At 34.6% G+C, this 9,949-nt stretch overlaps 1 pseudogene across 1 annotated transcript in view; it reads left to right on the top strand.

The window, feature by feature from the left end:
* The first annotated feature begins 4,671 nt into the window (after nucleotides 1-4,671).
* LOC148948039 (uncharacterized) overlaps nucleotides 4,672-9,949 on the top strand; it is a 50,267-nt pseudogene continuing 44,989 nt past the window's right edge. Inside the window, exons 1-2 of the transcript XR_016142373.1 lie at nucleotides 4,672-4,680; nucleotides 5,281-5,454. The product of XR_016142373.1 is annotated as an uncharacterized LOC148948039 (transcript). The remainder of the gene's footprint in view (nucleotides 4,681-5,280; nucleotides 5,455-9,949) is intronic.

Raw genomic sequence — 9,949 nt, 5'->3', positions numbered from 1 at the left:
GTATATCTACATTAAACTGACAATGCACATTCATTTGTATTTTTTCAGTAAAGTTCAAATTTTGTTCTGGCCTTGGGAAGGCATAGGGGTTTTGTGACCAACTTATGTCAATTTCTGCTCGTTTTGAGTTTGACTCGGTTAATTATTGTAATTTCTGTTCGTTTTGGGTTTCATTTATTTATCGATTCTGATTTGGGGTAGTTTTACGCTTGGTAGATTGTTTTATTTTATTTTTGCTAATTTTTTGTTTAATGGAGTTCTTTACATTTCTTTGAAAAACTTATTTCGTGAAAAATGTTTTTTAAATTAATTTCTGTTCGTTTTATATTGACATAGTCTTTTCGGAAAAAAAGAAAATAATACTTTAAATCTTTTCGTTTTTTAAGACTTTATAGTTTTGCCTGCTAATTGTATACTGGAAAAAATTTTCAGCAAATTTTTATCAACATACACCCTTTGAAAAATCTGGACACAAATAGTACTGTTTAATTTAGTTTCATACCTCCTCTGGTTGACCTGAAATGGAAAACTTGATGCCATTCTCAAAAGATTTACTTTCTTTGATAGCTTGGATACCCTTACGCTATTTTGATTTGGTTAAATTTTTAGAGCAGAAATGGGAGACTGGGCGTGGGAGGGTGGGAGTAGAAGGGGGATTAGTTGCCCTCAAATCACTTTTGACTATTAAAAAGAGCATCAGCCCTTTCTATTTTCAATCGAATGAGGCCTTTTCGAAGTTCCCACGACAACTCCTTCGATACGAAGCGCCCTGGTCTAAACAACAACAACAACAACCAAAAATAATACATTATACCCACTCCGATCTTTACTATAAAAATATCAAGCCTTCCAATCACTTTCGACTATGAAAAAGGGAACTATGCCTTTCGATTTCCAATCGAATGAGCACTTTTGGAAACGACAATGCTTTCTATAAACACCTTATATGCCCCCAGGGCGTAAATTACAACCCTTACCCTAAGGTCTGTTAGGGTGGTTGTCATCCTCTAAGACCGAATTTCCCGAACTTTCAACTACGTTAATCTCCAGACAGAACTAAAAACTAAATAAAGGCGGAACTGACATAAGTTCAGTCCAATAACTTGCCTATAAAGCACGTTATAAATATATCAATACTTATTAGAATATTAGCAACTGCCTTTTTGCTAGGCATAATTAAGTTGTTTTCAACATTGTTGAAAACAATGTTGCCAGAACAAAATTTGGACTTTACTTGAAAAATATAAATGTTTTCACTTTTATAACTTTGAGGGTTGTGGGGGTTCCTGAGGGTTGTGTGTCCCCGTTCTTTACTTAGGCAGCGTGATCTTACTGCCTATGATTTATACAACAAATTTCTTTATAAACCTTATATGCCCCAAGGGCGTAACTTACAACCCTTGTAATGAGGGCTCTGAGGGGGTTATCATCCTAAAAGACCTAATTTCCAGAACGTTCAACTACGTTGAACAAAATGGATATCTAAAAATTTTAATTGGATTTGTTTTGGAAAATGGTGGGCGTTAGTCGCTATACAATCTCTTTCAATTATTAAAAAAAGCACTAGCCCTTTCGATTTCCAATTGAATGAGCCCTTTTGAAGTTTCTACGACAACGCTTTCAATAAAAACTTTATATGCCCCAGGGCATAGCTTACAAACCTTGCCCTGAGGGCTGTGGGGGGAGGGGTTGTCATCCTTAAAGACCTAATTTCCAAAGCTATCAACTACGTTGAATAAAATGGCTATCTAAATATTTTGATTGGATGTGTTTGAGGAAAAGGTGGTCGTGAGAGGGGGATTAGTTGCCCTCAAATCACTTTCGACTATTAAAAAGGGTACTATCTTTTTGAATTTCAAATCGAATGAGCCCTTTTTAAAGTTTCTACGACAAAGATTACAATAAAAACCTTATATGCCCCCAGGGCATAACTTATAATCCTTGCCCTGAGGGTTGTGGGGGAATGTCCTCCTCAAAAATACATTTCCTATCTGGAAATCAACTACGCTGAACAAAATGTTTATCTCAAAATTTTGATTGGATGTGTTTGGGGGGAAATGATGGGCGTGTGTGGGGGGGGGGGGCTAGCTGCCCTCAATTACTTTCGACTGTTAAAAGGGAACTAGCACTTCAAATTTCCAATCGAAAGAGCCTTTTTTGAAGTTTCTACGACTACACCTTCTATAAAAAACCTTATGTGCACCCAGGGCATAACTTAAAACCCTTGCCTTGAGGGTTGTGGGGGAGTGTCCTCCTCAAAAACAAATTTTCTATCTGGAAATCAACTACGCTGAACAAAATGGCTATCTCAAAATTTTGATTGGATTTGTTTGGGGAATGATGGGCGTCGGGGGGGGGGGGGGCTAGTTGCCCTCCAATCACTTTTGACTATTAAAAAGGGCACTAGAACTCTCAATTTCAAATTGAATGAGCCCCTTTTGAAGTTTCTAAGACGACCCCTTCCATATGAAGTGCCCTGCTCTAAAGGAAAAAAAAAATAATATAAAGAACATTGTGCCAACATCGTTCTCATATGCCCTCAGGGCATAACTTAAAACCCTTGCCCCGAGGGTTGTGGGGGAGTGTCTTTCTCAAAAACATATTTTCTATCTGAAAATCAACTACGCTGAACAAAATGGCTATCTCAAAATTTTGATTTGATGTGTTTGGGAGAATGATGGGCGTGGGGGGGGCTAGTTGCCCTTCAATTACTTTCGACTATTAAAAAGGGCACTAGTCCTTTGATTTTCCAATCGAATGAGCCTTTTTTGAAGTTTCTAAGACAACGCCTTCTATAAAAACCTTACATGCCCTCAGGGCATAACTTAAAACCCTTGCCCCGGGGGTTGTGGGGGAGTATCTTCCTCAAAAAGATATTTTCAATCTGGAAATTAACTACGCTGAACAAAATGGCTGTCTCAAAATTTTTATTGGATGTGTTTGGGGGAATAATGGGCATGGGGGGGGGGGGGGCTAGTTGCCCTCCAATCACTTTAGACTATTAAAAATGGCACTATCCCTTTGAATTTCCAATCAAATGAGGCTGTTATGGAGTTTCTAAAACAAAGTCATCTATAAAAACCTTATATGCCCCCAGGGCATAACTTAAAACCCTTGCCCGGAGGGATGTGAGGGAGTGTCCTCCTGAAAAACATATTTTCTATGAGGAAATCAACTACGCTGAACAAAATTGCTATCTCCAAATTTTTATCGTATCTGTTGAGGGGAATGATGGGCGTGGGGGGGGGCTAGTTGCCCACCAATCACTTTCGACTATTAAAAAAGGCACTAGCCTTTTGAATGTCAAATCTAAAGATCTTTTTTAGAATTTTCTAAGAGGGCACCTTCTATAAAAACCTTATATGTACTCAGGACATTACTTAAAACCCTTGCCCCGAGGGTTTTGGGGGAGTGTCCTCCTCAAGAACATATTTGATATCTGGAAATCTACTACGCTGAACAAAATTGCTATCTCGAAATTTTGATTGGATGTGTTTGGGGTAATGATTGGCCTAGGGGGGGGTTTCTAGTTGCCCTCCAATCACTTTCGACTATTAAAAAGGGCACTAGTCACTCCAATTTCCAATCGAATGAGCCCTTTTAGAAGTTTCTACGACAACTCCTTCGATACGAAGTGCCCGGGTATGGAGAAAAAACCAAAAACACATTGTGCCCACATCGTTCTTTACTTAGGCAGCGCTAGCGCGCTGCCTATGATAATTTTGAATCAGTAATAATTTCTTAATAAGAAAACTCACCGCTAGCGGCCTAAATGTGCTCTCCAAGTCTAGCCAATTTTTTTTTCTCGTAAATCATTGTCTTGGAGTCTTCTACCATTCATATATTTTCATTTTTTGCAAGTAACTTTAAATAAACTTAAATTTTGAAGGCTTATTTTAGATAATTGAATATAAATAATAAAAATTATTGTTAGTTCCAATACAAATTAAGGAAGAATGCTTTATATTGAGTATTTACCTCTTCGTCATTCAGATTATTTTAATCCTTGTTAATTATAATTAGTTGAGAATTTTTTAGATAAAAAGAAAAAAAATAAATTGAGGATTATTTGTTAAATTTTTTTCTTCTGTTATCTATGAATTTGAATTGATGAAAACTAGAATATAAATAAATACAAATACCTATATAAAAAAAATGAAAAAGCGGAATGAAATTCCTCCACTGAATTCAGCACTGTAAAGTACTGAATGAAATTTGATCAAGTAAAACGAGTGTCATTATTTATTTTTAGATTGCCCAGAATAAACATTTATCAACAGCTCAGGCACTTCCAAAAAGCATTCTTCCACACCCACTTCAGGAAAAGTCATATGATGTTTGGCTTCACCCCTCAGCAAAAATTTCTTCAATCTCAGTTGGTAATGCCAGTGTCCTGCTGATGACCCAGAACAGTGATTCAAATGAAGATCATGTGGAGGTTCATCCAATTGATACTGCAGAGTCTTCTGATGTCATCCATGAGGTAGATGTTTATTATATTAGCCTGTGCTTTATCAATATGTTCACCATTATTCAGAAAGTTATGTGGAATACTATTAAATTTGGATTACTCTGATGCATGTTGTGTAAAAGAGCCAAAAAACAACTAAAACAAGAATGAGATGGGAAAAATGCTAAAGGGGTTTAACAAAAGAGGTATAGATCCACTAAATGGTTGTAGTAAGAAAAAAAAAATCTTTAATGAGCAAGACCAAACGAAATCCTTTAATCAGTTGACATAGCTAAATCCTTAAGATTTAGTTTTCATTGTTTTTCATTAGATCATTGATTTCATCAATGATATGCTTATTTTTCTTCAGTTGATGCTGAAGATACGAAATAGATACAAGTATTTTACTTAGAATCATAATGCCAAGTCATTTTGTGTTAAAAAGGAATGAAAATAGATCAGTTTCTATATACAAATTTTTCCAGTTTATTTGAACGTTTTAAATTTATAAAATAACCTTGTTCAAGATGATTTTGACCACTTTCAACTTCCATTTAGATTAATTTATCGATGGCCGAATTTTAGATAGTTATGAAGTTTACAATGTCACGCGTTCAAAAGTAATATTCATCATATTCAAATGAAGGCCTTTCCAAATATATAAATTCTTGTCAATTCATTGCATCATATTTATCTGGCTTTTATTATGAATTTTTACAAGAATAAATTTTGCGCGCAAAACTACAAAATCAATCATTCTTTAAATTAAGATGAATCTATTTCAAATTCGTCATATTTGCATATTTCCTTCTTTATTACTTCCTTTATAGATCCGATTCCAAACTGAAAATCTTCGAGCTAGTACAGATCAGGCTAGTTTGCCACGTTTTGTAGACACACAAGAGAAAAAGGCTGGAGTTACATCTAGGTCAGTGCAGACAGCGATTGCAAACTCTGCTTGTCCAAATACTCCACCAAAGTGGTTCCTGGATTACATGGAAGCAGTGAGTAAAATGGCCTTCCTTTGTTTTCTAGTAAAAAAAGAAGAAAAAATTCAAGTACATTAACCTTTCTGGGCACTAAAAACTAATTGGTAGTTTTTATTTTTTCCTTCCATAAGTTTTCTTATTAATCTAAATCTCGTTCCGTCCTACGTTTTACCCCTCTTGTTCTTATTTTGGCTATCATTTTATGGAGTGTTGTGAATGTTAGTTTTTTTTTATCTAAATGGGAGTCATACTCTCTCTTTTCTGGAATTTTTTTTTCTTCGGTTCATTTTCTTTCACTTGTCTGTTGAAAATGAGAATAGTTTTTTTTTTAAGTAATGCCGTTATTTTTTTTTTAAAATTTACTAAATATAGTTACAGACACTATAAACGTGTTGCAGAGATATACAATCATAAATAAACGAAGTTTTGCTATTAAATGGTAATGGATGCTATCCATCAAGTTTTATTATATTAAAAATGTCTTTCCCCTCTTTTATTAAGGCTTTCTCGCGGTCCCCCTTCCTGTCTGATTTCGCTTTCATTTTCCCTCCTTATTATTTTTCAGCCCTCTTATTGAGGAAGCATTAGATGGGTTTGTAGGGATATCCTAATCCATTTAGGAAACCATTTCAAATAAACATACAGCATTGCACAAGTATGTTCTCAAGTACTCGGTGCCTAGAGTTAAAAGATATCTTGTTCTTTAATTTAAATTAACAGTTATGAATGTGTTTTCATTATTCTGAAAGATTGTCAAATTTCAGAATCAGAAATGACGTAAGCCTTTTGCGTGCCAAGAGTGGCAAAACTGTGCCAAAGGGGTTGAACTCTGTGGCCCATGAGGTGCTCTGAGGTTTAAACCAGGTGGTGGATTATGGGTCACCCCCTCTGAATTTTTTTTCACTCTTCATGAAGAATTAGAAGCTAAATCTTAAAATAAAGGTTTTTCTCCTATAAACTATATTTTGGCCAAATATCTCTTAAGTTAAGACAAAATTTAAACAACAGAGTCCTCCCACCCATAACTTAAGATAGTTTTTTGGTTTAAAGGGGAGGGAATTTATGGTTTTATAAAGAAATAAGTAAATAGCTTTTCTGAATCTTTGGACTGAAATCATACCTGCTTCTACAACCAAATAAAATTGTAAGATATTGTTTTTAGTTTCTAGTCTGATCAATTTAAAATGCTTCAGAATTGGCTTGAAAATAAAAAAAAAGTACAAACACATTAAATAAAGATGTATGCAGTGCATATATATGTTACAACCTGTATGATTTTGCAACTAAGAATCATGTTTTCTTTTGCAAATCCTTGAAACTCTAACTTAGTCTATGTTTTTTAATGCCACCCCGAATTTTAAAGTTCTGATCTTTCTTGATCTAAATTCAGAACCGATTTGAAGCCAATTACTTAGTAGTAAGATAAAATCTAAACCAATCAAAAGATGACAGAAAAAGATAAACCACTTTTGTTTCGCGAAACAAGATAACGGTGACACTTTTAGCGATGGCCGAACATTTAGTGACTAAACTACAGTGAAGTAGTATTATAACAACTGAATAGATGTTTTCAAATTTGGATTGAAATTACGATCTAAATAAAAACTGGCTCAAGACAAAAGGGGAAAAATGGAGTTCTGTTAAGCTATTTTGTTTGAGTTGCTTAAATTTGTATCTATTGAACTATTTAATGCGTAAACATAATGATCGTCATTATATTTCAAGAAACAAATGGCTGCTCTATTGCTTCCTTTGAGTATTCATGTATACAATTATTTTGCAAAAGTTATACTGATAAGACTATTTTAAGTATTGGGATAAAAATGAAGGACCTTAAATTTAAACCAATCCTCTTCAATTTTTTTAGGCAGAGAAATAATTGTAACCTATTTAGTAAACTGGAAAAGCAGAAGTATACTTGAAGCTCTTGAAATAATCAGGGGAATTTAAAATTCTGTACCCAGTTAAATTTATTCTGAAAAGGCTGTCCAACTTAATAAGACAAAAATGGTTTTGATAAATATCCCAGGAGTTTTTATAAGGACCTTAAGTAAACTATTGTTTTTGTTTTCCTTTTTACTTGAAAATGCGAAATAAATGCAAAGAATAAATGTCCGGATCGGTTTCAACAAGTTAAAGCCTTCTGAAAAAAATTGATTCATCTACTTGTAATTTCAATAAAAATTTTATACTCTCTTGATCAAGGAGCTACTCTAAGCTTTTTTTTACAGCTATGGGTTGTATTTCAATATGATAGTGTACTAGAATTTTTTTTTGTGCTCCATTTTTGTGAATTTTTTTTTGTTCCAGAATGCACTTTATGCTCTAGGTCAAATTTATTGTTTTTGAAGTGTTGAAGACTTTCTTTGCATTTCGTATTCAACAGAAAATTGTCATCGCAAGTCTAAACTAGGATTGTGTGTGTTACACCTGAAAATTTTATTTGAAGAGAATAGTGCACTAGGATTCTCCTCAAAGACACTTCGTCTAGTACCAAAGCCAGACATTTTCAAAACCAAGAAAAAAAAATATTCACCATGTAGTGAAAAATCATCATCTAAAATTCCATACTACATGTAGTAATTTCTTGCTAATGTACATACAATTTAGTGTATGGAGCAAACCTTGTCCCACTTTTAAGAAAGAGCCAGAACTTTATTTTTAATTTTTCTAATTTGTATTTTTTTTAGAGTTTTTAAAGGAACAGAGAAATATTAGGATAAGGCATATTTGGAAGAAGGATTGTCAAGTTTTATGAATAAAGAAAACAATTTTTGAGACATTTTATCTTGTTCCTATATTATTTGACTGATGTTATTCCAAATAATGATTAAAAAAGAAAAGTAAGTTAATAGTAGAAGGGGGGGGGGGGGTACCAGCCCCACGGGGGCACCATAGATGGGCATAGAGTCCCTAAGGAGATGGTTTTCTCACTGAGAATGAAAAAACAGGATTTTTCTCATTTGAAAAAACAGGAATTTTCTCACTTTTATGGATGTTTCTTGGACGGTTATGTGTGTTGGTCAATTTATTTGATGTTTTTCATGGATATCAACAGTAATTTATGTCTGTTTTATGGTTTTTGTCAGTGAGAATGGAAAAACAGGATTTTTCTCATTTGAAAAAACAGGAATTTTATCAATATTATGGATGTTTTTACGTTTTTTATCAGTGAGAATTCAAAAACAGGAACTTTCTCACATTTATGTCTGTTTTATGGTTTTTGTCAGTGAGAATGGAAAAACAATATTTTTCTCACTTTCATGGACTATTGAGTCTAATATCACCTGTCAGAATTGTTTCCGGGGAAGTTAATTAATGTCTGACAGATGACGTCAAGTTAATTAATGTCTTTGATGTATTTCCAAAGAGAATTGTTTCCGGGGCAAAGTTTAGATCACACGCGACAGATGATGTCATGATTGATTGATTTGACACGAAAGGGGAATTATTTTGTTGTTTCTAAGGGGAATTATTGATTCTCGGAAGGGGAATTAATTTTTTGTTTCTAAAAAGAATGGTTTCCGAGCGAATGTCTATTAATGTCTTTGGAGTTCTACCAAGAGAATTGTTTCCGGGTGAATGTTTTGATCTTAGCAATGATGAGATTGATTCACGAAAGGGTTTCCAAATAATTTAAAATGTGTCAGCGCAGAGATGCCAAAAACAAAAGGAACACGCTGAAATTACGTTTAGGGATTATTTGGGCGAAAGCGTTTTAGACATTTTATGGAATTATTTCGGCGAGACAGTTAGAGACATTTTAAAAGATGATTTAAAAGATGATTTTAGAAGAGGATTTGAGGGTGAAACTCTGTGGTCGTTGTAATACACAAGTTCCATTTGAACAGTGTTGTGAGGTCCTCTACCCCAACCCCAAAGGGTCCACATACCCTACCCCAACCCCGAAGGAAGCCCCCGGTCTCCAAAGATCCCCCGGGCTCCCAAAGGGCCCCCGGATCCCCAAACGCCCTCCCCGGGCCCCTCCCCCCAAAGAGTCCCCTCGCCGTTTTTTAATACTTTTTTTTGGTTTTATTATATCTTTTCAGAACAAGTTCCTTTCATAATGTCATTCCTAAACCCTTTTTCCAACTTGATGTACCAATCCGTTCACCCACAACTTTATTTTAAAAATTTTGGTCACTTCAACACCAAGAAATGTTTTTCAAAGACCATTTCAGAGCAACTTCCTTTCTTAATGTTCATTCTAAACCCATTTTTCGACTTGAAGAATCCATTCTTTCCACCACAATTATGCTTTACAGCTTTTTCGATACCTCAACACCAAGTAATATTTTTCAAAGACCATTTCAGAGCAAGTTACTTTCTTAATGTCCCTCTTAAACCCATTTTCCAACTTGAAGTACCCATCCCTTTCACCCACAACTTAGTTATAGGTAAGAGTTTGAAGTTTTACCTTCGAGCCTTAACTAAGATTTTTAGTTCTGTTTACTTTTAGTTAAAAGTATAGAGTTTTTTATCTTAGAGTCTTAGATTAGAGGTTTGCTTA

Source organism: Artemia sp. Qi Xiang Cuo, chromosome 10 (assembly GCF_049724085.1).
Source record: "Artemia sp. Qi Xiang Cuo chromosome 10, ASM4972408v1, whole genome shotgun sequence".
In the NCBI taxonomy this organism is placed as follows: Eukaryota; Metazoa; Arthropoda; class Branchiopoda; order Anostraca; family Artemiidae; genus Artemia; species Artemia sp. Qi Xiang Cuo.
Note: the sequence above shows the minus strand (reverse complement) of the source record. Positions and strands in the feature narration are given on the sequence as shown.